This window comes from Eucyclogobius newberryi, unplaced genomic scaffold (genome assembly GCF_026437365.1).
Source record: "Eucyclogobius newberryi isolate DKJ021-1_F unplaced genomic scaffold, fEucNew1.0.hap1 SCAF_9, whole genome shotgun sequence".
Classification (NCBI taxonomy): Eukaryota; Metazoa; Chordata; class Actinopteri; order Gobiiformes; family Gobiidae; genus Eucyclogobius; species Eucyclogobius newberryi.
The window spans coordinates 14,878,345-14,904,702 of record NW_027316532.1 but is presented as its reverse complement, the minus strand read 5'-3'; positions in this window follow the sequence as shown (position 1 = coordinate 14,904,702).

The window sequence follows — 26,358 nt, the reverse complement described above, 5'->3', positions numbered from 1 at the left end:
TGCGTTTCGAAAAAAAGTGCAAGAGCTATTCAAACCCTTTTTGCTGGGCAAGTAGGACCTGTAAATCTACACAATACATAGTTCAAAGTTTGAGTCTATCATATTAGGTTTTGGATTTATAGCTGTTTTTGTGTCTATTGCTTCAAAAGCATTTTCAGATAATTTGTGTGTTCTGAAGAAACTACAAGAGATATCTAACCCAAACTTTCTGTGCAAGAGGGGCTTGTACATCTGCACAACATATTTTTTAAAGTTTGAACTTATCTTATTGCATTTTTGAGTTATAGCAGTTTTTAAGTTTTTATTGCTCCAAAAGCCTTTTCAGCCCATGAACAGTTGTTTGTGAGTTTTCGAAAAAAGTGCAAAAGCTATTCGAACCCTTTTTGCTGGGCAAGTAGGACCTGTAAATCTACACAATATATAGTTCAAAGTTGGAGTCTATCATATTAGGTTTTGGATTTATAGCTGTTTTTGTGTATATTGCTTCAAAAGCATTTTTAGATCATTTGTGTGTTCTGAAGAAACTACAAGAGATATCTAACCCAAACTTTCTGTGCAAGAGGGGCTTGTACATCTGCACAACATGTCTTTTAAAGTTTGAACTTATCTTATTGCATTTTTGAGTTATAGCAGTTTTAACGTTTTTATTGCTCCAAAAGCCTTTTCAGCCCATGAACAGTTGTTTGTGAGTTTCGAAAAAAGTGCAAGAGCTATTCAAACCCTTTTTGCTGGGCAAGTAGGACCTGTAAATCTACACAATATATAGTTTAAAGTTTGAGTCTATCATATTAGGTTTTGGATTTATAGCTGTTTTTGTGTCTATTGCTTCAAAAGCATTTTCAGATAATTTGTGTGTTCTGAAGAAACTACAAGAGATATCTAACCCAAACTTTCTGTGCAAGAGGGGCTTGTACATCTGCACAACATGTCTTTTAAAGTTTGAACTTATCTTATTGCATTTTTGAGTTATGGCAGTTTTAAGTTTTTATTGCTCCAAAAGCCTTTTCAGCCTATGAACAGTTGTTTGTGAGTTTTCGAAAAAAGTGCAAAAGCTATTCGAACCCTTTTTGCTGGGCAAGTAGGACCTGTAAATCTACACAATATATAGTTTAAAGTTTGAGTCTATCATATTAGGTTTTGGATTTATAGCTGTTTTTGTGTCTTTTGCTTCAAAAGCATTTTCAGATAATTTGTGTGTTCTGAAGAAACTACAAGAGATATATAACCCAAACTTTCTGTGCAAGAGGGGCTTGTACATCTGCACAACATGTATTTTAAAGTTTGAACTTATCTTATTGCATTTTTGAGTTATGGCAGTTTTAAGTTTTTATTGCTCCAAAAGCCTTTTCAGCCCATGAACAGTTGTTTGTGAGTTTCGAAAAAAGTGCAAGAGCTATTCAAACCCTTTTTGCTGGGCAAGTAGGACCTGTAAATCTACACAATATATAGTTTAAAGTTTGAGTCTATCATATTAGGTTTTGGATTTATAGCTGTTTTTGTGTCTATTGCTTCAAAAACATTTTCAGATAATTTGTGTGTTCTGAAGAAACTACAAGAGATATCTAACCCAAACTTTCTGTGCAAGAGGGGCTTGTACATCTGCACAACATATTTTTTAAAGTTTGAACTTATCTTATTGCATTTTTGAGTTATAGCAGTTTTTAGGTTTTTATTGCTCCAAAAGCCTTTTCAGCCCATGAACAGTTGTTTGTGAGTTTTCGAAAAAAGTGCAAAAGCTATTCGAACCCTTTTTGCTGGGCAAGTAGGACCTGTAAATCTACACAATATATAGTTTAAAGTTGGAGTCTATCATATTAGGTTTTGGATTTATAGCTGTTTTTGTGTCTATTGCTTCAAAAGCATTTTTAGATCATTTGTGTGTTCTGAAGAAACTACAAGAGATATCTAACCCAAACTTTCTGTGCAAGAGGGGCTTGTACATCTGCACAACATGTCTTTTAAAGCTTGAACTTATCTTATTGCATTTTTGAGTTATAGCAGTTTTAACGTTTTTATTGCTCCAAAAGCCTTTTCAGCCCATGAACAGTTGTTTGTGAGTTTCGAAAAAAGTGCAAGAGCTATTCAAACCCTTTTTGCTGGGCAAGTAGGACCTGTAAATCTACACAATATATAGTTTAAAGTTTGAGTCTATCATATTAGGTTTTGGATTTATAGCTGTTTTTGTGTCTATTGCTTCAAAAGCATTTTCAGATAATTTGTGTGTTCTGAAGAAACTACAAGAGATATCTAACCCAAACTTTCTGTGCAAGAGGGGCTTGTACATCTGCACAACATATTTTTTAAAGTTTGAACTTATCTTATTGCATTTTTGAGTTATAGCAGTTTTTAAGTTTTTATTGCTCCAAAAGCCTTTTCAGCCCATGAACAGTTGTTTGTGAGTTTTCGAAAAAAGTGCAAAAGCTATTCGAACCCTTTTTGCTGGGCAAGTAGGACCTGTAAATCTACACAATATATAGTTCAAAGTTGGAGTCTATCATATTAGGTTTTGGATTTATAGCTGTTTTTGTGTCTATTGCTTCAAAAGCATTTTTAGATAATTTGTGTGTTCTGAAGAAACTACAAGAGATATCTAACCCAAACTTTCTGTGCAAGAGGGGCTTGTACATCTGCACAACATGTCTTTTAAAGTTTGAACTTATCTTATTGAATTTTTGAGTTATAGCAGTTTTTACGTTTTTATTGCTCCAAAAGCCTTTTCAGCCCATGAACAGTTGTGTGCGTTTCGAAAAAAGTGCAAGAGTTATTCAAACCCTTTTTGCAGGGCAAGTAGGACCTGTAAATCTACACAATACATAGTTTAAAGTTTGAGTCTATCATATTAGGTTTTGGATTTATAGCTGTTTTTGTGTCTATTGTTTCAAAAACATTTTCAGATAATTTGTGTGTTCTGAAGAAACTACAAGAGATATCTAACCCAAACTTTCTGTGCAAGAGGGGCTTGTACATCTGCAGAACATGTCTTTTAAAGTTTGAACTTATCTTATTGCATTTTTGAGTTATAGCAGTTTTTAAGTTTTTATTGCTCCAAAAGCCTTTTCAGCCCATGAACAGTTGTGTGCGTTTCGAAAAAAAGTGCAAGAGCTATTCAAACCCTTTTTGCTGGGCAAGTAGGACCTGTAAATCTACACAATACATAGTTCAAAGTTTGAGTCTATCATATTAGGTTTTGGATTTATAGCTGTTTTTGTGTCTATTGCTTCAAAAGCATTTTCAGATAATTTGTGTGTTCTGAAGAAACTACAAGAGATATCTAACCCAAACTTTCTGTGCAAGAGGGGCTTGTACATCTGCACAACATATTTTTTAAAGTTTGAACTTATCTTATTGCATTTTTGAGTTATAGCAGTTTTTAAGTTTTTATTGCTCCAAAAGCCTTTTCAGCCCATGAACAGTTGTTTGTGAGTTTTCGAAAAAAGTGCAAAAGCTATTCGAACCCTTTTTGCTGGGCAAGTAGGACCTGTAAATCTACACAATATATAGTTTAAAGTTGGAGTCTATCATATTAGGTTTTGGATTTATAGCTGTTTTTGTGTCTATTGCTTCAAAAGCATTTTTAGATCATTTGTGTGTTCTGAAGAAACTACAAGAGATATCTAACCCAAACTTTCTGTGCAAGAGGGGCTTGTACATCTGCACAACATGTCTTTTAAAGCTTGAACTTATCTTATTGCATTTTTGAGTTATAGCAGTTTTAACGTTTTTATTGCTCCAAAAGCCTTTTCAGCCCATGAACAGTTGTTTGTGAGTTTCGAAAAAAGTGCAAGAGCTATTCAAACCCTTTTTGCTGGGCAAGTAGGACCTGTAAATCTACACAATATATAGTTTAAAGTTTGAGTCTATCATATTAGGTTTTGGATTTATAGCTGTTTTTGTGTCTATTGCTTCAAAAGCATTTTCAGATAATTTGTGTGTTCTGAAGAAACTACAAGAGATATCTAACCCAAACTTTCTGTGCAAGAGGGGCTTGTACATCTGCACAACATATTTTTTAAAGTTTGAACTTATCTTATTGCATTTTTGAGTTATAGCAGTTTTTTAAGTTTTTATTGCTCCAAAAGCCTTTTCAGCCCATGAACAGTTGTTTGTGAGTTTTCGAAAAAAGTGCAAAAGCTATTCGAACCCTTTTTGCTGGGCAAGTAGGACCTGTAAATCTACACAATATATAGTTCAAAGTTGGAGTCTATCATATTAGGTTTTGGATTTATAGCTGTTTTTGTGTCTATTGCTTCAAAAGCATTTTTAGATCATTTGTGTGTTCTGAAGAAACTACAAGAGATATCTATCCCAAACTTTCTGTGCAAGAGGGGCTTGTACATCTGCACAACATATTTTTTAAAGTTTGAACTTATCTTATTGCATTTTTGAGTTATAGCAGTTTTTAAGTTTTTATTGCTCCAAAAGCCTTTTCAGCCCATGAACAGTTGTGTGCGTTTCGAAAAAAAGTGCAAGAGCTATTCAAACCCTTTTTGCTGGGCAAGTAGGACCTGTAAATCTACACAATACATAGTTTAAAGTTTGAGTCTATCATATTAGGTTTTTGATTTATAGCTGTTTTTGTGTCTATTGCTTCAAAAGCATTTTCAGATAATTTGTGTGTTCTGAAGAAACTACAAGAGATATCTAACCCAAACTTTCTGTGCAAGAGGGGCTTGTACATCTGCACAACATATTTTTTAAAGTTTGAACTTATCTTATTGCATTTTTGAGTTATAGCAGTTTTTAGGTTTTTATTGCTCCAAAAGCCTTTTCAGCCCATGAACAGTTGTTTGTGAGTTTTCGAAAAAAGTGCAAAAGCTATTCGAACCCTTTTTGCTGGGCAAGTAGGACCTGTAAATCTACACAATATATAGTTTAAAGTTGGAGTCTATCATATTAGGTTTTGGATTTATAGCTGTTTTTGTGTCTATTGCTTCAAAAGCATTTTTAGATCATTTGTGTGTTCTGAAGAAACTACAAGAGATATCTAACCCAAACTTTCTGTGCAAGAGGGGCTTGTACATCTGCACAACATGTCTTTTAAAGCTTGAACTTATCTTATTGCATTTTTGAGTTATAGCAGTTTTAACGTTTTTATTGCTCCAAAAGCCTTTTCAGCCCATGAACAGTTGTTTGTGAGTTTCGAAAAAAGTGCAAGAGCTATTCAAACCCTTTTTGCTGGGCAAGTAGGACCTGTAATTCTACACAATATATAGTTTAAAGTTTGAGTCTATCATATTAGGTTTTGGATTTATAGCTGTTTTTGTGTCTATTGCTTCAAAAGCATTTTCAGATAATTTGTGTGTTCTGAAGAAACTACAAGAGATATCTAACCCAAACTTTCTGTGCAAGAGGGGCTTGTACATCTGCACAACATATTTTTTAAAGTTTGAACTTATCTTATTGCATTTTTGAGTTATAGCAGTTTTTAAGTTTTTATTGCTCCAAAAGCCTTTTCAGCCCATGAACAGTTGTTTGTGAGTTTTCGAAAAAAGTGCAAAAGCTATTCGAACCCTTTTTGCTGGGCAAGTAGGACCTGTAAATCTACACAATATATAGTTCAAAGTTGGAGTCTATCATATTAGGTTTTGGATTTATAGCTGTTTTTGTGTCTATTGCTTCAAAAGCATTTTTAGATCATTTGTGTGTTCTGAAGAAACTACAAGAGATATCTAACCCAAACTTTCTGTGCAAGAGGGGCTTGTACATCTGCACAACATGTCTTTTAAAGTTTGAACTTATCTTATTGCATTTTTGAGTTATAGCAGTTTTTAAGTTTTTATTGCTCCAAAAGCCTTTTCAGCCCATGAACAGTTGTGTGCGTTTCGAAAAAAAGTGCAAGAGCTATTCAAACCCTTTTTGCTGGGCAAGTAGGGCCTGTAAATCTACACAATACATAGTTCAAAGTTTGAGTCTATCATATTAGGTTTTTGATTTATAGCTGTTTTTGTGTCTATTGCTTCAAAAGCATTTTCAGATAATTTGTGTGTTCTGAAGAAACTACAAGAGATATCTAACCCAAACTTTCTGTGCAAGAGGGGCTTGTACATCTGCACAACATATTTTTTAAAGTTTGAACTTATCTTATTGCATTTTTGAGTTATAGCAGTTTTTAAGTTTTTATTGCTCCAAAAGCCTTTTCAGCCCATGAACAGTTGTTTGTGAGTTTTCGAAAAAAGTGCAAAAGCTATTCGAACCCTTTTTGCTGGGCAAGTAGGACCTGTAAATCTACACAATATATAGTTCAAAGTTGGAGTCTATCATATTAGGTTTTGGATTTATAGCTGTTTTTGTGTCTATTGCTTCAAAAGCATTTTTAGATAATTTGTGTGTTCTGAAGAAACTACAAGAGATATCTAACCCAAACTTTCTGTGCAAGAGGGGCTTGTACATCTGCACAACATGTCTTTTAAAGTTTGAACTTATCTTATTGAATTTTTGAGTTATAGCAGTTTTTACGTTTTTATTGCTCCAAAAGCCTTTTCAGCCCATGAACAGTTGTGTGCGTTTCGAAAAAAGTGCAAGAGCTATTCAAACCCTTTTTGCAGGGCAAGTAGGACCTGTAAATCTACACAATACATAGTTTAAAGTTTGAGTCTATCATATTAGGTTTTGGATTTATAGCTGTTTTTGTGTCTATTGCTTCAAAAACATTTTCAGATAATTTGTGTGTTCTGAAGAAACTACAAGAGATATCTAACCCAAACTTTCTGTGCAAGAGGGGCTTGTACATCTGCACAACATATTTTTTAAAGTTTGAACTTATCTTATTGTATTTTTGAGTTATAGCAGTTTTTAAGTTTTTATTGCTCCAAAAGCCTTTTCAGCCCATGAACAGTTGTTTGTGAGTTTTCGAAAAAAGTGCAAAAGCTATTCGAACCCTTTTTGCTGGGCAAGTAGGACCTGTAAATCTACACAATATATAGTTCAAAGTTGGAGTCTATCATATTAGGTTTTGGATTTATAGCTGTTTTTGTGTCTATTGCTTCAAAAGCATTTTTAGATCATTTGTGTGTTCTGAAGAAACTACAAGAGATATCTAAACCCAAACTTTCTGTGCAAGAGGGGCTTGTACATCTGCACAACATGTCTTTTAAAGTTTGAACTTATCTTATTGCATTTTTGAGTTATAGCAGTTTTTAAGTTTTTATTGCTCCAAAAGCCTTTTCAGCCCATGAACAGTTGTGTGCGTTTCGAAAAAAAGTGCAAGAGCTATTCAAACCCTTTTTGCTGGGCAAGTAGGACCTGTAAATCTACACAATACATAGTTCAAAGTTTGAGTCTATCATATTAGGTTTTTGATTTATAGCTGTTTTTGTGTCTATTGCTTCAAAAGCATTTTCAGATAATTTGTGTGTTCTGAAGAAACTACAAGAGATATCTAACCCAAACTTTCTGTGCAAGAGGGGCTTGTACATCTGCACAACATATTTTTTAAAGTTTGAACTTATCTTATTGCATTTTTGAGTTATAGCAGTTTTTAAGTTTTTATTGCTCCAAAAGCCTTTTCAGCCCATGAACAGTTGTTTGTGAGTTTTCGAAAAAAGTGCAAAAGCTATTCGAACCCTTTTTGCTGGGCAAGTAGGACCTGTAAATCTACACAATATATAGTTCAAAGTTGGAGTCTATCATATTAGGTTTTGGATTTATAGCTGTTTTTGTGTCTATTGCTTCAAAAGCATTTTTAGATCATTTGTGTGTTCTGAAGAAACTACAAGAGATATCTAACCCAAACTTTCTGTGCAAGAGGGGCTTGTACATCTGCACAACATGTCTTTTAAAGTTTGAACTTATCTTATTGAATTTTTGAGTTATAGCAGTTTTTACGTTTTTATTGCTCCAAAAGCCTTTTCAGCCCATGAACAGTTGTGTGCGTTTCGAAAAAAGTGCAAGAGCTATTCAAACCCTTTTTGCAGGGCAAGTAGGACCTGTAAATCTACACAATACATAGTTTAAAGTTTGAGTCTATCATATTAGGTTTTGGATTTATAGCTGTTTTTGTGTCTATTGCTTCAAAAGCATTTTCAGATAATTTGTGTGTTCTGAAGAAACTAAAAGAGATATCTAACCCAAACTTTCTGTGCAAGAGGGGCTTGTACATCTGCAGAACATGTCTTTTAAAGTTTGAACTTATCTTATTGCATTTTTGAGTTATAGCAGTTTTTAAGTTTTTATTGCTCCAAAAGCCTTTTCAGCCCATGAACAGTTGTGTGCGTTTCGAAAAAAAGTGAAAGAGCTATTCAAACCCTTTTTGCTAGGCAAGTAGGACCTGTAAATCTACACAATACATAGTTTAAAGTTTGAGTCTATCATATTAGGTTTTGGATTTATAGCTGTTTTTGTGTCTATTGCTTCAAAAACATTTTCAGATATTTTGTGTGTTCTGAAGAAACTACAAGAGATATCTAACCCAAACTTTCTGTGCAAGAGGGGCTTGTACATCTGCACAACATGTCTTTTAAAGTTTGAACTTATCTTATTGAATTTTTGAGTTATAGCAGTTTTTACGTTTTTATTGCTCCAAAAGCCTTTTCAGCCCATGAACAGTTGTGTGCGTTTCGAAAAAAGAGCAAGAGCTATTCAAACCCTTTTTGCTGGGCAAGTAGGACCTGTAAATCTACACAATATATAGTTTAAAGTTTGAGTCTATCATATTAGGTTTTTGATTTATAGCTGTTTTTGTGTCTTTTGCTTCAAAAGCATTTTCAGATAATTTGTGTGTTCTGAAGAAACTACAAGAGATATATAACCCAAACTTTCTGTGCAAGAGGGGCTTGTACATCTGCACAACATGTATTTTAAAGTTTGAACTTATCTTATTGCATTTTTGAGTTATAACCGTTTTAACGTTTTTATTGCTCCAAAAGCCTTTTCAGCCCATGAACAGTTGTTTGTGAGTTTCGAAAAAAGTGCAAGAGCTATTCAAACCCTTTTTGCTGGGCAAGTAGGACCTGTAAATCTACACAATATATAGTTTAAAGTTTGAGTCTATCATATTAGGTTTTGGATTTATAGCTGTTTTTGTGTCTATTGCTTCAAAAGCATTTTCAGATAATTTGTGTGTTCTGAAGAAACTACAAGAGATATCTAACCCAAACTTTCTGTGCAAGAGGGGCTTGTACATCTGCACAACATGTCTTTTAAAGTTTGAACTTATCTTATTGAATTTTTGAGTTATAGCAGTTTTTACGTTTTTATTACTCCAAAAGCCTTTTCAGCCCATGAACAGTTGTGTGCGTTTCGAAAAAAGTGCAAGAGCTATTCAAACCCTTTTTGCTGGGCAAGTAGGACCTGTAAATCTACACAATACATAGTTTAAAGTTTGAGTCTATCATATTAGGTTTTGGATTTATAGCTGTTTTTGTGTCTATTGCTTCAAAAGCATTTTCAGATAATTTGTGTGTTCTGAAGAAACTACAAGAGATATCTAACCCAAACTTTCTGTGCAAGAGGGGCTTGTACATCTGCACAACATGTCTTTTAAAGTTTGAACTTATCTTATTGCATTTTTGAGTTATGGCAGTTTTAAGTTTTTATTGCTCCAAAAGCCTTTTCAGCCCATGAACAGTTGTGTGCGTTTCGAAAAAAAGTGAAAGAGCTATTCAAACCCTTTTTGCTAGGCAAGTAGGACCTGTAAATCTACACAATACATAGTTTAAAGTTTGAGTCTATCATATTAGGTTTTGGATTTATAGCTGTTTTTGTGTCTATTGCTTCAAAAACATTTTCAGATAATTTGTGTGTTCTGAAGAAACTACAAGAGATATCTAACCCAAACTTTCTGTGCAAGAGGGGCTTGTACATCTGCACAACATATTTTTTAAAGTTTGAACTTATCTTATTGCATTTTTGAGTTATAGCAGTTTTTTAAGTTTTTATTGCTCCAAAAGCCTTTTCAGCCCATGAACAGTTGTTTGTGAGTTTTCGAAAAAAGTGCAAAAGCTATTCGAACCCTTTTTGCTGGGCAAGTAGGACCTGTAAATCTACACAATATATAGTTTAAAGTTTGAGTCTATCATATTAGGTTTTGGATTTATAGCTGTTTTTGTGTCTATTGCTTCAAAAGCATTTTTAGATCATTTGTGTGTTCTGAAGAAACTACAAGAGATATCTAACCCAAACTTTCTGTGCAAGAGGGGCTTGTACATCTGCACAACATGTCTTTTAAAGTTTGAACTTATCTTATTGCATTTTTGAGTTATGGCAGTTTTAAGTTTTTATTGCTCCAAAAGCCTTTTCAGCCCATGAACAGTTGTGTGCGTTTCGAAAAAAAGTGAAAGAGCTATTCAAACCCTTTTTGCTAGGCAAGTAGGACCTGTAAATCTACACAATACATAATTTAAAGTTTGAGTCTATCATATTAGGTTTTGGATTTATAGCTGTTTTTGTGTCTATTGCTTCAAAAGCATTTTTAGATAATTTGTGTGTTCTGAAGAAACTACAAGAGATATCTAACCCAAACTTTCTGTGCAAGAGGGGCTTGTACATCTGCACAACATGTCTTTTAAAGTTTGAACTTATCTTATTGAATTTTTGAGTTATAGCAGTTTTTACGTTTTTATTGCTCCAAAAGCCTTTTCAGCCCATGAACAGTTGTGTGCGTTTCGAAAAAAGTGCAAGAGCTATTCAAACCCTTTTTGCAGGGCAAGTAGGACCTGTAAATCTACACAATACATAGTTTAAAGTTTGAGTCTATCATATTAGGTTTTGGATTTATAGCTGTTTTTGTGTCTATTGCTTCAAAAGCATTTTCAGATAATTTGTGTGTTCTGAAGAAACTACAAGAGATATCTAACCCAAACTTTCTGTGCAAGAGGGGCTTGTACATCTGCAGAACATGTCTTTTAAAGTTTGAACTTATCTTATTGCATTTTTGAGTTATAGCAGTTTTTAGGTTTTTATTGCTCCAAAAGCCTTTTCAGCCCATGAACAGTTGTGTGCGTTTCGAAAAAAAGTGAAAGAGCTATTCAAACCCTTTTTGCTAGGCAAGTAGGACCTGTAAATCTACACAATACATAGTTTAAAGTTTGAGTCTATCATATTAGGTTTTGGATTTATAGCTGTTTTTGTGTCTATTGCTTCAAAAACATTTTCAGATATTTTGTGTGTTCTGAAGAAACTACAAGAGATATCTAACCCAAACTTTCTGTGCAAGAGGGGCTTGTACATCTGCACAACATGTCTTTTAAAGTTTGAACTTATCTTATTGCATTTTTGAGTTATAGCTGTTTTTAAGTTTTTATTGCTCCAAAAGCCTTTTCAGCCCATGAACAGTTGTGTGCGTTTCGAAAAAAAGTGCAAGAGCTATTCAAACCCTTTTTGCTGGGCAAGTAGGACCTGTAAATCTACACAATACATAGTTCAAAGTTTGAGTCTATCATATTAGGTTTTTGATTTATAGCTGTTTTTGTGTCTATTGCTTCAAAAGCATTTTCAGATAATTTGTGTGTTCTGAAGAAACTACAAGAGATATCTAACCCAAACTTTCTGTGCAAGAGGGGCTTGTACATCTGCACAACATATTTTTTAAAGTTTGAACTTATCTTATTGCATTTTTGAGTTATAGCAGTTTTTAAGTTTTTATTGCTCCAAAAGCCTTTTCAGCCCATGAACAGTTGTTTGTGAGTTTTCGAAAAAAGTGCAAAAGCTATTCGAACCCTTTTTGCTGGGCAAGTAGGACCTGTAAATCTACACAATATATAGTTCAAAGTTGGAGTCTATCATATTAGGTTTTGGATTTATAGCTGTTTTTGTGTCTATTGCTTCAAAAGCATTTTTAGATAATTTGTGTGTTCTGAAGAAACTACAAGAGATATCTAACCCAAACTTTCTGTGCAAGAGGGGCTTGTACATCTGCACAACATGTCTTTTAAAGTTTGAACTTATCTTATTGCATTTTTGAGTTATAGCAGTTTTTAAGTTTTTATTGCTCCAAAAGCCTTTTCAGCCCATGAACAGTTGTGTGCGTTTCGAAAAAAAGTGCAAGAGCTATTCAAACCCTTTTTGCTGGGCAAGTAGGACCTGTAAATCTACACAATACATAGTTCAAAGTTTGAGTCTATCATATTAGGTTTTGGATTTATAGCTGTTTTTGTGTCTATTGCTTCAAAAGCATTTTCAGATAATTTGTGTGTTCTGAAGAAACTACAAGAGATATCTAACCCAAACTTTCTGTGCAAGAGGGGCTTGTACATCTGCACAACATATTTTTTAAAGTTTGAACTTATCTTATTGCATTTTTGAGTTATAGCAGTTTTTAAGTTTTTATTGCTCCAAAAGCCTTTTCAGCCCATGAACAGTTGTTTGTGAGTTTTCGAAAAAAGTGCAAAAGCTATTCGAACCCTTTTTGCTGGGCAAGTAGGACCTGTAAATCTACACAATATATAGTTCAAAGTTGGAGTCTATCATATTAGGTTTTGGATTTATAGCTGTTTTTGTGTCTATTGCTTCAAAAGCATTTTTAGATCATTTGTGTGTTCTGAAGAAACTACAAGAGATATCTAACCCAAACTTTCTGTGCAAGAGGGGCTTGTACATCTGCACAACATGTCTTTTAAAGTTTGAACTTATCTTATTGCATTTTTGAGTTATAGCAGTTTTAACGTTTTTATTGCTCCAAAAGCCTTTTCAGCCCATGAACAGTTGTTTGTGAGTTTCGAAAAAAGTGCAAGAGCTATTCAAACCCTTTTTGCTGGGCAAGTAGGACCTGTAAATCTACACAATATATAGTTTAAAGTTTGAGTCTATCATATTAGGTTTTGGATTTATAGCTGTTTTTGTATCTATTGCTTCAAAAGCATTTTCAGATAATTTGTGTGTTCTGAAGAAACTACAAGAGATATATAACCCAAACTTTCTGTGCAAGAGGGGCTTGTACATCTGCACAACATGTATTTTAAAGTTTGAACTTATCTTATTGCATTTTTGAGTTATAACCGTTTTAACGTTTTTATTGCTCCAAAAGCCTTTTCAGCCCATGAACAGTTGTTTGTGAGTTTCGAAAAAAGTGCAAGAGCTATTCAAACCCTTTTTGCTGGGCAAGTAGGACCTGTAAATCTACACAATATATAGTTTAAAGTTTGAGTCTATCATATTAGGTTTTGGATTTATAGCTGTTTTTGTGTCTATTGCTTCAAAAGCATTTTCAGATAATTTGTGTGTTCTGAAGAAACTACAAGAGATATCTAACCCAAACTTTCTGTGCAAGAGGGGCTTGTACATCTGCACAACATGTCTTTTAAAGTTTGAACTTATCTTATTGAATTTTTGAGTTATAGCAGTTTTTACGTTTTTATTACTCCAAAAGCCTTTTCAGCCCATGAACAGTTGTGTGCGTTTCGAAAAAAGTGCAAGAGCTATTCAAACCCTTTTTGCTGGGCAAGTAGGACCTGTAAATCTACACAATACATAGTTTAAAGTTTGAGTCTATCATATTAGGTTTTGGATTTATAGCTGTTTTTGTGTCTATTGCTTCAAAAGCATTTTCAGATAATTTGTGTGTTCTGAAGAAACTACAAGAGATATCTAACCCAAACTTTCTGTGCAAGAGGGGCTTGTACATCTGCACAACATGTCTTTTAAAGTTTGAACTTATCTTATTGCATTTTTGAGTTATGGCAGTTTTAAGTTTTTATTGCTCCAAAAGCCTTTTCAGCCCATGAACAGTTGTGTGCGTTTCGAAAAAAAGTGAAAGAGCTATTCAAACCCTTTTTGCTAGGCAAGTAGGACCTGTAAATCTACACAATACATAGTTTAAAGTTTGAGTCTATCATATTAGGTTTTGGATTTATAGCTGTTTTTGTGTCTATTGCTTCAAAAACATTTTCAGATAATTTGTGTGTTCTGAAGAAACTACAAGAGATATCTAACCCAAACTTTCTGTGCAAGAGGGGCTTGTACATCTGCACAACATATTTTTTAAAGTTTGAACTTATCTTATTGCATTTTTGAGTTATAGCAGTTTTTTAAGTTTTTATTGCTCCAAAAGCCTTTTCAGCCCATGAACAGTTGTTTGTGAGTTTTCGAAAAAAGTGCAAAAGCTATTCGAACCCTTTTTGCTGGGCAAGTAGGACCTGTAAATCTACACAATATATAGTTTAAAGTTTGAGTCTATCATATTAGGTTTTGGATTTATAGCTGTTTTTGTGTCTATTGCTTCAAAAGCATTTTTAGATCATTTGTGTGTTCTGAAGAAACTACAAGAGATATCTAACCCAAACTTTCTGTGCAAGAGGGGCTTGTACATCTGCACAACATGTCTTTTAAAGTTTGAACTTATCTTATTGCATTTTTGAGTTATGGCAGTTTTAAGTTTTTATTGCTCCAAAAGCCTTTTCAGCCCATGAACAGTTGTGTGCGTTTCGAAAAAAAGTGAAAGAGCTATTCAAACCCTTTTTGCTAGGCAAGTAGGACCTGTAAATCTACACAATACATAATTTAAAGTTTGAGTCTATCATATTAGGTTTTGGATTTATAGCTGTTTTTGTGTCTATTGCTTCAAAAGCATTTTTAGATAATTTGTGTGTTCTGAAGAAACTACAAGAGATATCTAACCCAAACTTTCTGTGCAAGAGGGGCTTGTACATCTGCACAACATGTCTTTTAAAGTTTGAACTTATCTTATTGAATTTTTGAGTTATAGCAGTTTTTACGTTTTTATTGCTCCAAAAGCCTTTTCAGCCCATGAACAGTTGTGTGCGTTTCGAAAAAAGTGCAAGAGCTATTCAAACCCTTTTTGCAGGGCAAGTAGGACCTGTAAATCTACACAATACATAGTTTAAAGTTTGAGTCTATCATATTAGGTTTTGGATTTATAGCTGTTTTTGTGTCTATTGCTTCAAAAGCATTTTCAGATAATTTGTGTGTTCTGAAGAAACTACAAGAGATATCTAACCCAAACTTTCTGTGCAAGAGGGGCTTGTACATCTGCAGAACATGTCTTTTAAAGTTTGAACTTATCTTATTGCATTTTTGAGTTATAGCAGTTTTTAGGTTTTTATTGCTCCAAAAGCCTTTTCAGCCCATGAACAGTTGTGTGCGTTTCGAAAAAAAGTGAAAGAGCTATTCAAACCCTTTTTGCTAGGCAAGTAGGACCTGTAAATCTACACAATACATAGTTTAAAGTTTGAGTCTATCATATTAGGTTTTGGATTTATAGCTGTTTTTGTGTCTATTGCTTCAAAAACATTTTCAGATATTTTGTGTGTTCTGAAGAAACTACAAGAGATATCTAACCCAAACTTTCTGTGCAAGAGGGGCTTGTACATCTGCACAACATGTCTTTTAAAGTTTGAACTTATCTTATTGCATTTTTGAGTTATAGCTGTTTTTAAGTTTTTATTGCTCCAAAAGCCTTTTCAGCCCATGAACAGTTGTGTGCGTTTCGAAAAAAAGTGCAAGAGCTATTCAAACCCTTTTTGCTGGGCAAGTAGGACCTGTAAATCTACACAATACATAGTTCAAAGTTTGAGTCTATCATATTAGGTTTTTGATTTATAGCTGTTTTTGTGTCTATTGCTTCAAAAGCATTTTCAGATAATTTGTGTGTTCTGAAGAAACTACAAGAGATATCTAACCCAAACTTTCTGTGCAAGAGGGGCTTGTACATCTGCACAACATATTTTTTAAAGTTTGAACTTATCTTATTGCATTTTTGAGTTATAGCAGTTTTTAAGTTTTTATTGCTCCAAAAGCCTTTTCAGCCCATGAACAGTTGTTTGTGAGTTTTCGAAAAAAGTGCAAAAGCTATTCGAACCCTTTTTGCTGGGCAAGTAGGACCTGTAAATCTACACAATATATAGTTCAAAGTTGGAGTCTATCATATTAGGTTTTGGATTTATAGCTGTTTTTGTGTCTATTGCTTCAAAAGCATTTTTAGATAATTTGTGTGTTCTGAAGAAACTACAAGAGATATCTAACCCAAACTTTCTGTGCAAGAGGGGCTTGTACATCTGCACAACATGTCTTTTAAAGTTTGAACTTATCTTATTGCATTTTTGAGTTATAGCAGTTTTTAAGTTTTTATTGCTCCAAAAGCCTTTTCAGCCCATGAACAGTTGTGTGCGTTTCGAAAAAAAGTGCAAGAGCTATTCAAACCCTTTTTGCTGGGCAAGTAGGACCTGTAAATCTACACAATACATAGTTCAAAGTTTGAGTCTATCATATTAGGTTTTGGATTTATAGCTGTTTTTGTGTCTATTGCTTCAAAAGCATTTTCAGATAATTTGTGTGTTCTGAAGAAACTACAAGAGATATCTAACCCAAACTTTCTGTGCAAGAGGGGCTTGTACATCTGCACAACATATTTTTTAAAGTTTGAACTTATCTTATTGCATTTTTGAGTTATAGCAGTTTTTAAGTTTGTATTGCTCCAAAAGCCTTTTCAGCCCATGAACAGTTGTTTGTGAGTTTTCGAAAAAAGTGCAAAAGCTATTCGAACCCTTTTTGCTGGGCAAGTAGGACCTGTAAATCTACACAATATATAGTTCAAAGTTGGAGTCTATCATATTAGGTTTTGGATTTATAGCTGTTTTTGTGTCTATTGCTTCAAAAGCATTTTTAGATCATTTGTGTGTTCTGAAGAAACTACAAGAGATATCTAACCCAAACTTTCTGTGCAAGAGGGGCTTGTACATCTGCACAACATGTCTTTTAAAGTTTGAACTTATCTTATTGCATTTTTGAGTTATAGCAGTTTTAACGTTTTTATTGCTCCAAAAGCCTTTTCAGCCCATGAACAGTTGTTTGTGAGTTTCGAAAAAAGTGCAAGAGCTATTCAAACCCTTTTTGCTGGGCAAGTAGGACCTGTAAATCTACACAATATATAGTTTAAAGTTTGAGTCTATCATATTAGGGTTTGGATTTATAGCTGTTTTTGTATCTATTGCTTCAAAAGCATTTTCAGATAATTTGTGTGTTCTGAAGAAACTACAAGAGATATCTAACCCAAACTTTCTGTGCAAGATGGGCTTGTACATCTGCACAACATGTCTTTTAAAGTTTGAACTTATCTTATTGCATTTTTGAGTTATGGCAGTTTTAAGTTTTTATTGCTCCAAAAGCCTTTTCAGCCCATGAACAGTTGTTTGTGAGTTTTCGAAAAAAGTGCAAAAGCTATTCGAACCCTTTTTGCTGGGCAAGTAGGACCTGTAAATCTACACAATATATAGTTCAAAGTTGGAGTCTATCATATTAGGTTTTGGATTTATAGCTGTTTTTGTGTATATTGCTTCAAAAGCATTTTTAGATCATTTGTGTGTTCTGAAGAAACTACAAGAGATATCTAACCCAAACTTTCTGTGCAAGAGGGGCTTGTACATCTGCACAACATGTCTTTTAAAGTTTGAACTTATCTTATTGCATTTTTGAGTTATAGCAGTTTTAACGTTTTTATTGCTCCAAAAGCCTTTTCAGCCCATGAACAGTTGTTTGTGAGTTTCGAAAAAAGTGCAAGAGCTATTCAAACCCTTTTTGCTGGGCAAGTAGGACCTGTAAATCTACACAATATATAGTTTAAAGTTTGAGTCTATCATATTAGGTTTTTGATTTATAGCTGTTTTTGTGTCTATTGCTTCAAAAGCATTTTCAGATAATTTGTGTGTTCTGAAGAAACTACAAGAGATATCTAACCCAAACTTTCTGTGCAAGAGGGGCTTGTACATCTGCACAACATGTCTTTTAAAGTTTGAACTTATCTTATTGCATTTTTGAGTTATGGCAGTTTTAAGTTTTTATTGCTCCAAAAGCCTTTTCAGCCCATGAACAGTTGTTTGTGAGTTTTCGAAAAAAGTGCAAAAGCTATTCGAACCCTTTTTGCTGGGCAAGTAGGACCTGTAAATCTACACAATATATAGTTTAAAGTTTGAGTCTATCATATTAGGTTTTGGATTTATAGCTGTTTTTGTGTCTTTTGCTTCAAAAGCATTTTCAGATAATTTGTGTGTTCTGAAGAAACTACAAGAGATATATAACCCAAACTTTCTGTGCAAGAGGGGCTTGTACATCTGCACAACATGTATTTTAAAGTTTGAACTTATCTTATTGCATTTTTGAGTTATAACCGTTTTAACGTTTTTATTGCTCCAAAAGCCTTTTCAGCCCATGAACAGTTGTTTGTGAGTTTCGAAAAAAGTGCAAGAGCTATTCAAACCCTTTTTGCTGGGCAAGTAGGACCTGTAAATCTACACAATATATAGTTTAAAGTTTGAGTCTATCATATTAAGTTTTGGATTTATAGCTGTTTTTGTGTCTATTGCTTCAAAAGCATTTTCAGATAATTTGTGTGTTCTGAAGAAACTACAAGAGATATCTAACCCAAACTTTCTGTGCAAGAGGGGCTTGTACATCTGCACAACATGTCTTTTAAAGTTTGAACTTATCTTATTGAATTTTTGAGTTATAGCAGTTTTTACGTTTTTATTACTCCAAAAGCCTTTTCAGCCCATGAACAGTTGTGTGCGTTTCGAAAAAAGTGCAAGAGCTATTCAAACCCTTTTTGCTGGGCAAGTAGGACCTGTAAATCTACACAATATATAGTTTAAAGTTTGAGTCTATCATATTAGGTTTTGGATTTATAGCTGTTTTTGTGTCTTTTGCTTCAAAAGCATTTTCAGATAATTTGTGTGTTCTGAAGAAACTACAAGAGATATATAACCCAAACTTTCTGTGCAAGAGGGGCTTGTACATCTGCACAACATGTATTTTAAAGTTTGAACTTATCTTATTGCATTTTTGAGTTATAACCGTTTTAACGTTTTTATTGCTCCAAAAGCCTTTTCAGCCCATGAACAGTTGTTTGTGAGTTTCGAAAAAAGTGCAAGAGCTATTCAAACCCTTTTTGCTGGGCAAGTAGGACCTGTAAATCTACACAATATATAGTTTAAAGTTTGAGTCTATCATATTAAGTTTTGGATTTATAGCTGTTTTTGTGTCTATTGCTTCAAAAGCATTTTCAGATAATTTGTGTGTTCTGAAGAAACTACAAGAGATATCTAACCCAAACTTTCTGTGCAAGAGGGGCTTGTACATCTGCACAACATGTCTTTTAAAGTTTGAACTTATCTTATTGAATTTTTGAGTTATAGCAGTTTTTACGTTTTTATTACTCCAAAAGCCTTTTCAGCCCATGAACAGTTGTGTGCGTTTCGAAAAAAGTGCAAGAGCTATTCAAACCCTTTTTGCTGGGCAAGTAGGACCTGTAAATCTACACAATATATAGTTTAAAGTTTGAGTCTATCATATTAGGTTTTGGATTTATAGCTGTTTTTGTGTCTATTGCTTCAAAAGCATTTTCAGATAATTTGTGTGTTCTGAAGAAACTACAAGAGATATCTAACCCAAACTTTCTGTGCAAGAGGGGCTTGTACATCTGTAGAACATGTCTTTTAAAGTTTGAACTTATCTTATTGCATTTTTGAGTTATGGCAGTTTTAAGTTTTTATTGCTCCAAAAGCCTTTTCAGCCCATGAACAGTTGTGTGCGTTTCGAAAAAAAGTGAAAGAGCTATTCAAACCCTTTTTGCTAGGCAAGTAGGACCTGTAAATCTACACAATAAATAGTTAAAAGTTTGAGTCTATCATATTAGGTTTTGGATTTATAGCTGTTTTTGTGTCTATTGCTTCAAAAACATTTTCAGATAATTTGTGTGTTCTGAAGAAACTACAAGAGATATCTAACCCAAACTTTCTGTGCAAGAGGGGCTTGTACATCTGCACAACATGTCTTTTAAAGTTTGAACTTATCTTATTGCATTTTTGAGTTATAGCAGTTTTTAAGTTTTTATTGCTCCAAAAGCCTTTTCAGCCCATGAACAGTTGTTTGTGAGTTTTCGAAAAAAGTGCAAAAGCTATTCGAACCCTTTTTGCTGGGCAAGTAGGACCTGTAAATCTACACAATATATAGTTCAAAGTTGGAGTCTATCATATTAGGTTTTGGATTTATAGCTGTTTTTGTGTCTATTGCTTCAAAAGCATTTTTAGATCATTTGTGTGTTCTGAAGAAACTACAAGAGATATCTAACCCAAACTTTCTGTGCAAGAGGGGCTTGTACATCTGCACAACATGTCTTTTAAAGTTTGAACTTATCTTATTGCATTTTTGAGTTATAACAGTTTTAACGTTTTTATTGCTCCAAAAGCCGTTTCAGCCCATGAACAGTTGTTTGTGAGTTTCGAAAAAAGTGCAAGAGCTATTCAAACCTTTTTTGCTGGGCAAGTAGGACCTGTAAATCTACACAATATATAGTTTAAAGTTTGAGTCTATCATATTAGGTTTTGGATTTATAGCTGTTTTTGTGTCTATTGCTTCAAAAGCATTTTCAGATAATTTGTGTGTTCTGAAGAAACTACAAGAGATATCTAACCCAAACTTTCTGTGCAAGAGGGGCTTGTACATCTGCACAACATGTCTTTTAAAGTTTGAACTTATCTTATTGAATTTTTGAGTTATAGCAGTTTTTACGTTTTTATTGCTCCAAAAGCCTTTTCAGCCCATGAACAGTTGTGTGCGTTTCGAAAAAAGTGCAAGAGCTATTCAAACCCTTTTTGCAGGGCAAGTAGGACCTGTAAATCTACACAATACATAGTTTAAAGTTTGAGTCTATCATATTAGGTTTTGGATTTATAGCTGTTTTTGTGTCTATTGCTTCAAAAACATTTTCAGATATTTTGTGTGTTCTGAAGAAACTACAAGAGATATCTAACCCAAACTTTCTGTGCAAGAGGGGCTTGTACATCTGCACAACATGTCTTTTAAAGTTTGAACTTATCTTATTGAATTTTTGAGTTATAGCAGTTTTTACGTTTTTATTGCTCCAAAAGCCTTTTCAGCCCATGAACAGTTGTGTGCGTTTCGAAAAAAGAGCAAGAGCTATTCAAACCCTTTTTGCTGGGCAAGTAGGACCTGTAAATCTACACAATACATAGTTTAAAGTTTGACTCTATCATATTAGGTTTTTGATTTATAGCTGTTTTTGTGTCTATTGCTTCAAAAGCATTTTCAGATAATTTGTGTGTTCTGAAGAAACTACAAGAGATATCTAACCCAAACTTTCTGTGCAAGAGGGGCTTGTACATCTGCACAACATATTTCTTAAAGTTTGAACTTATCTTATTGCATTTTTGAGTTATAGCAGTTTTTAAGTTTTTATTGCTCCAAAAGCCTTTTCAGCCCATGAACAGTTGTTTGTGAGTTTTCGAAAAAAGTGCAAAAGCTATTCGAACCCTTTTTGCTGGGCAAGTAGGACCTGTAAATCTACACAATATATAGTTCAAAGTTGGAGTCTATCATATTAGGTTTTGGATTTATAGCTGTTTTTGTGTCTATTGCTTCAAAAGCATTTTTAGATCATTTGTGTGTTCTGAAGAAACTACAAGAGATATCTAACCCAAACTTTCTGTGCAAGAGGGGCTTGTACATCTGCACAACATGTCTTTTAAAGTTTGAACTTATCTTATTGCATTTTTGAGTTATAGCAGTTTTAACGTTTTTATTGCTCCAAAAGCCTTTTCAGCCCATGAACAGTTGTTTGTGAGTTTCGAAAAAAGTGCAAGAGCTATTCAAACCCTTTTTGCTGGGCAAGTAGGACCTGTAAATCTACACAATATATAGTTTAAAGTTTGAGTCTATCATATTAGGTTTTGGATTTATAGCTGTTTTTGTGTCTATTGCTTCAAAAGCATTTTTAGATAATTTGTGTGTTCTGAAGAAACTACAAGAGATATCTAACCCAAACTTTCTGTGCAAGAGGGGCTTGTACATCTGCACAACATGTCTTTTAAAGTTTGAACTTATCTTATTGCATTTTTGAGTTATAGCAGTTTTTAAGTTTTTATTGCTCCAAAAGCCTTTTCAGCCCATGAACAGTTGTGTGCGTTTCGAAAAAAAGTGCAAGAGCTATTCAAACCCTTTTTGCTGGGCAAGTAGGACCTGTAAATCTACACAATACATAGTTCAAAGTTTGAGTCTATCATATTAGGTTTTGGATTTATAGCTGTTTTTGTGTCTATTGCTTCAAAAGCATTTTCAGATAATTTGTGTGTTCTGAAGAAACTACAAGAGATATCTAACCCAAACTTTCTGTGCAAGAGGGGCTTGTACATCTGCACAACATATTTTTTAAAGTTTGAACTTATCTTATTGTTTTTTTGAGTTATAGCAGTTTTTAAGTTTTTATTGCTCCAAAAGCCTTTTCAGCCCATGAACAGTTGTTTGTGAGTTTTCGAAAAAAGTGCAAAAGCTATTCGAACCCTTTTTGCTGGGCAAGTAGGACCTGTAAATCTACACAATATATAGTTCAAAGTTGGAGTCTATCATATTAGGTTTTGGATTTATAGCTGTTTTTGTGTCTATTGCTTCAAAAGCATTTTTAGATCATTTGTGTGTTCTGAAGAAACTACAAGAGATATCTAACCCAAACTTTCTGTGCAAGAGGGGCTTGTACATCTGCACAACATGTCTTTTAAAGTTTGAACTTATCTTATTGCATTTTTGAGTTATAGCAGTTTTTACGTTTTTATTGCTCCAAAAGCCTTTTCAGCCCATGAACAGTTGTTTGTGAGTTTCGAAAAAAGTGCAAGAGCTATTCAAACCCTTTTTGCTGGGCAAGTAGGACCTGTAAATCTACACAATATATAGTTTAAAGTTTGAGTCTATCATATTAGGTTTTGGATTTATAGCTGTTTTTGTGTCTATTGCTTCAAAAGCATTTTCAGATAATTTGTGTGTTCTGAAGAAACTACAAGAGATATCTAACCCAAACTTTCTGTGCAAGAGGGGCTTGTACATCTGCACAACATGTTTTTTAAAGTTTGAACTTATCTTATTGCATTTTTGAGTTATGGCAGTTTTAAGTTTTTATTGCTCCAAAAGCCTTTTCAGCCCATGAACAGTTGTTTGTGAGTTTTCGAAAAAAGTGCAAAAGCTATTCGAACCCTTTTTGCTGGGCAAGTAGGACCTGTAAATCTACACAATATATAGTTTAAAGTTTGAGTCTATCATATTAGGTTTTGGATTTATAGCTGTTTTTGTGTCTTTTGCTTCAAAAGCATTTTCAGATAATTTGTGTGTTCTGAAGAAACTACAAGAGATATATAACCCAAACTTTCTGTGCAAGAGGGGCTTGTACATCTGCACAACATGTATTTTAAAGTTTGAACTTATCTTATTGCATTTTTGAGTTATAACCGTTTTAACGTTTTTATTGCTCCAAAAGCCTTTTCAGCCCATGAACAGTTGTTTGTGAGTTTCGAAAAAAGTGCAAGAGCTATTCAAACCCTTTTTGCTGGGCAAGTAGGACCTGTAAATCTACACAATATATAGTTTAAAGTTTGAGTCTATCATATTAGGTTTTGGATTTATAGCTGTTTTTGTGTCTATTGCTTCAAAAGCATTTTCAGATAATTTGTGTGTTCTGAAGAAACTACAAGAGATATCTAACCCAAACTTTCTGTGCAAGAGGGGCTTGTACATCTGCACAACATGTCTTTTAAAGTTTGAACTTATCTTATTGAATTTTTGAGTTATAGCAGTTTTTACGTTTTTATTACTCCAAAAGCCTTTTCAGCCCATGAACAGTTGTGTGCGTTTCGAAAAAAGTGCAAGAGCTATTCAAACCCTTTTTGCTGGGCAAGTAGGACCTGTAAATCTACACAATACATAGTTTAAAGTTTGAGTCTATCATATTAGGTTTTGGATTTATAGCTGTTTTTGTGTCTATTGCTTCAAAAGCATTTTCAGATAATTTGTGTGTTCTGAAGAAACTACAAGAGATATCTAACCCAAACTTTCTGTGCAAGAGGGGCTTGTACATCTGCACAACATGTCTTTTAAAGTTTGAACTTATCTTATTGCATTTTTGAGTTATGGCAGTTTTAAGTTTTTATTGCTCCAAAAGCCTTTTCAGCCCATGAACAGTTGTGTGCGTTTCGAAAAAAAGTGAAAGAGCTATTCAAACCCTTTTTGCTAGGCAAGTAGGACCTGTAAATCTACACAATACATAGTTTAAAGTTTGAGTCTATCATATTAGGTTTTGGATTTATAGCTGTTTTTGTGTCTATTGCTTCAAAAACATTTTCAGATAATTTGTGTGTTCTGAAGAAACTACAAGAGATATCTAACCCAAACTTTCTGTGCAAAAGGGGCTTGTACATCTGCACAACATATTTTTTAAAGTTTGAACTTATCTTATTGCATTTTTGAGTTATAGCAGTTTTTAAGTTTTTATTGCTCCAAAAGCCTTTTCAGCCCATGAACAGTTGTTTGTGAGTTTTCGAAAAAAGTGCAAAAGCTATTCGAACCCTTTTTGCTGGGCAAGTAGGACCTGTAAATCTACACAATATATAGTTTAAAGTTTGAGTCTATCATATTAGGTTTTGGATTTATAGCTGTTTTTGTGTCTATTGCTTCAAAAGCATTTTTAGATCATTTGTGTGTTCTGAAGAAACTACAAGAGATATCTAACCCAAACTTTCTGTGCAAGAGGGGCTTGTACATCTGCACAACATGTCTTTTAAAGTTTGAACTTATCTTATTGCATTTTTGAGTTATGGCAGTTTTAAGTTTTTATTGCTCCAAAAGCCTTTTCAGCCCATGAACAGTTGTGTGCGTTTCGAAAAAAAGTGAAAGAGCTATTCAAACCCTTTTTGCTAGGCAAGTAGGACCTGTAAATCTACACAATACATAATTTAAAGTTTGAGTCTATCATATTAGGTTTTGGATTTATAGCTGTTTTTGTGTCTATTGCTTCAAAAGCATTTTTAGATAATTTGTGTGTTCTGAAGAAACTACAAGAGATATCTAACCCAAACTTTCTGTGCAAGAGGGGCTTGTACATCTGCACAACATGTCTTTTAAAGTTTGAACTTATCTTATTGAATTTTTGAGTTATAGCAGTTTTTACGTTTTTATTGCTCCAAAAGCCTTTTCAGCCCATGAACAGTTGTGTGCGTTTCGAAAAAAAGTGAAAGAGCTATTCAAACCCTTTTTGCTAGGCAAGTAGGACCTGTAAATCTACACAATACATAGTTTAAAGTTTGAGTCTATCATATTAGGTTTTGGATTTATAGCTGTTTTTGTGTCTATTGCTTCAAAAACATTTTCAGATATTTTGTGTGTTCTGAAGAAACTACAAGAGATATCTAACCCAAACTTTCTGTGCAAGAGGGGCTTGTACATCTGCACAACATGTATTTTAAAGTTTGAACTTATCTTATTGCATTTTTGAGTTATAGCAGTTTTTACGTTTTTATTGCTCCAAAAGCCTTTTCAGCCCATGAACAGTTGTGTGCGTTTCGAAAAAAGAGCAAGAGCTATTCAAACCCTTTTTGCTGGGCAAGTAGGACCTGTAAATCTACACAATACATAGTTTAAAGTTTGAGTCTATCATATTAGGTTTTTGATTTATAGCTGTTTTTGTGTCTATTGCTTCAAAAGCATTTTCAGATAATTTGTGTGTTCTGAAGAAACTACAAGAGATATCTAACCCAAACTTTCTGTGCAAGAGGGGCTTGTACATCTGCACAACATATTTTTTAAAGTTTGAACTTATCTTATTGCATTTTTGAGTTATAGCAGTTTTTAAGTTTTTATTGCTCCAAAAGCCTTTTCAGCCCATGAACAGTTGTTTGTGAGTTTTCGAAAAAAGTGCAAAAGCTATTCGAACCCTTTTTGCTGGGCAAGTAGGACCTGTAAATCTACACAATATATAGTTCAAAGTTGGAGTCTATCATATTAGGTTTTGGATTTATAGCTGTTTTTGTGTCTATTGCTTCAAAAGCATTTTTAGATCATTTGTGTGTTCTGAAGAAACTACAAGAGATATCTAACCCAAACTTTCTGTGCAAGAGGGGCTTGTACATCTGCACAACATGTCTTTTAAAGTTTGAACTTATCTTATTGCATTTTTGAGTTATAGCAGTTTTAACGTTTTTATTGCTCCAAAAGCCTTTTCAGCCCATGAACAGTTGTTTGTGAGTTTCGAAAAAAGTGCAAGAGCTATTCAAACCCTTTTTGCTGGGCAAGTAGGACCTGTAAATCTACACAATATATAGTTTAAAGTTTGAGTCTATCATATTAGGTTTTGGATTTATAGCTGTTTTTGTATCTATTGCTTCAAAAGCATTTTCAGATAATTTGTGTGTTCTGAAGAAACTACAAGAGATATCTAACCCAAACTTTCTGTGCAAGAGGGGCTTGTACATCTGCACAACATGTCTTTTAAAGTTTGAACTTATCTTATTGCATTTTTGAGTTATGGCAGTTTTAAGTTTTTATTGCTCCAAAAGCCTTTTCAGCCCATGAACAGTTGTTTGTGAGTTTTCGAAAAAAGTGCAAAAGCTATTCGAACCCTTTTTGCTGGGCAAGTAG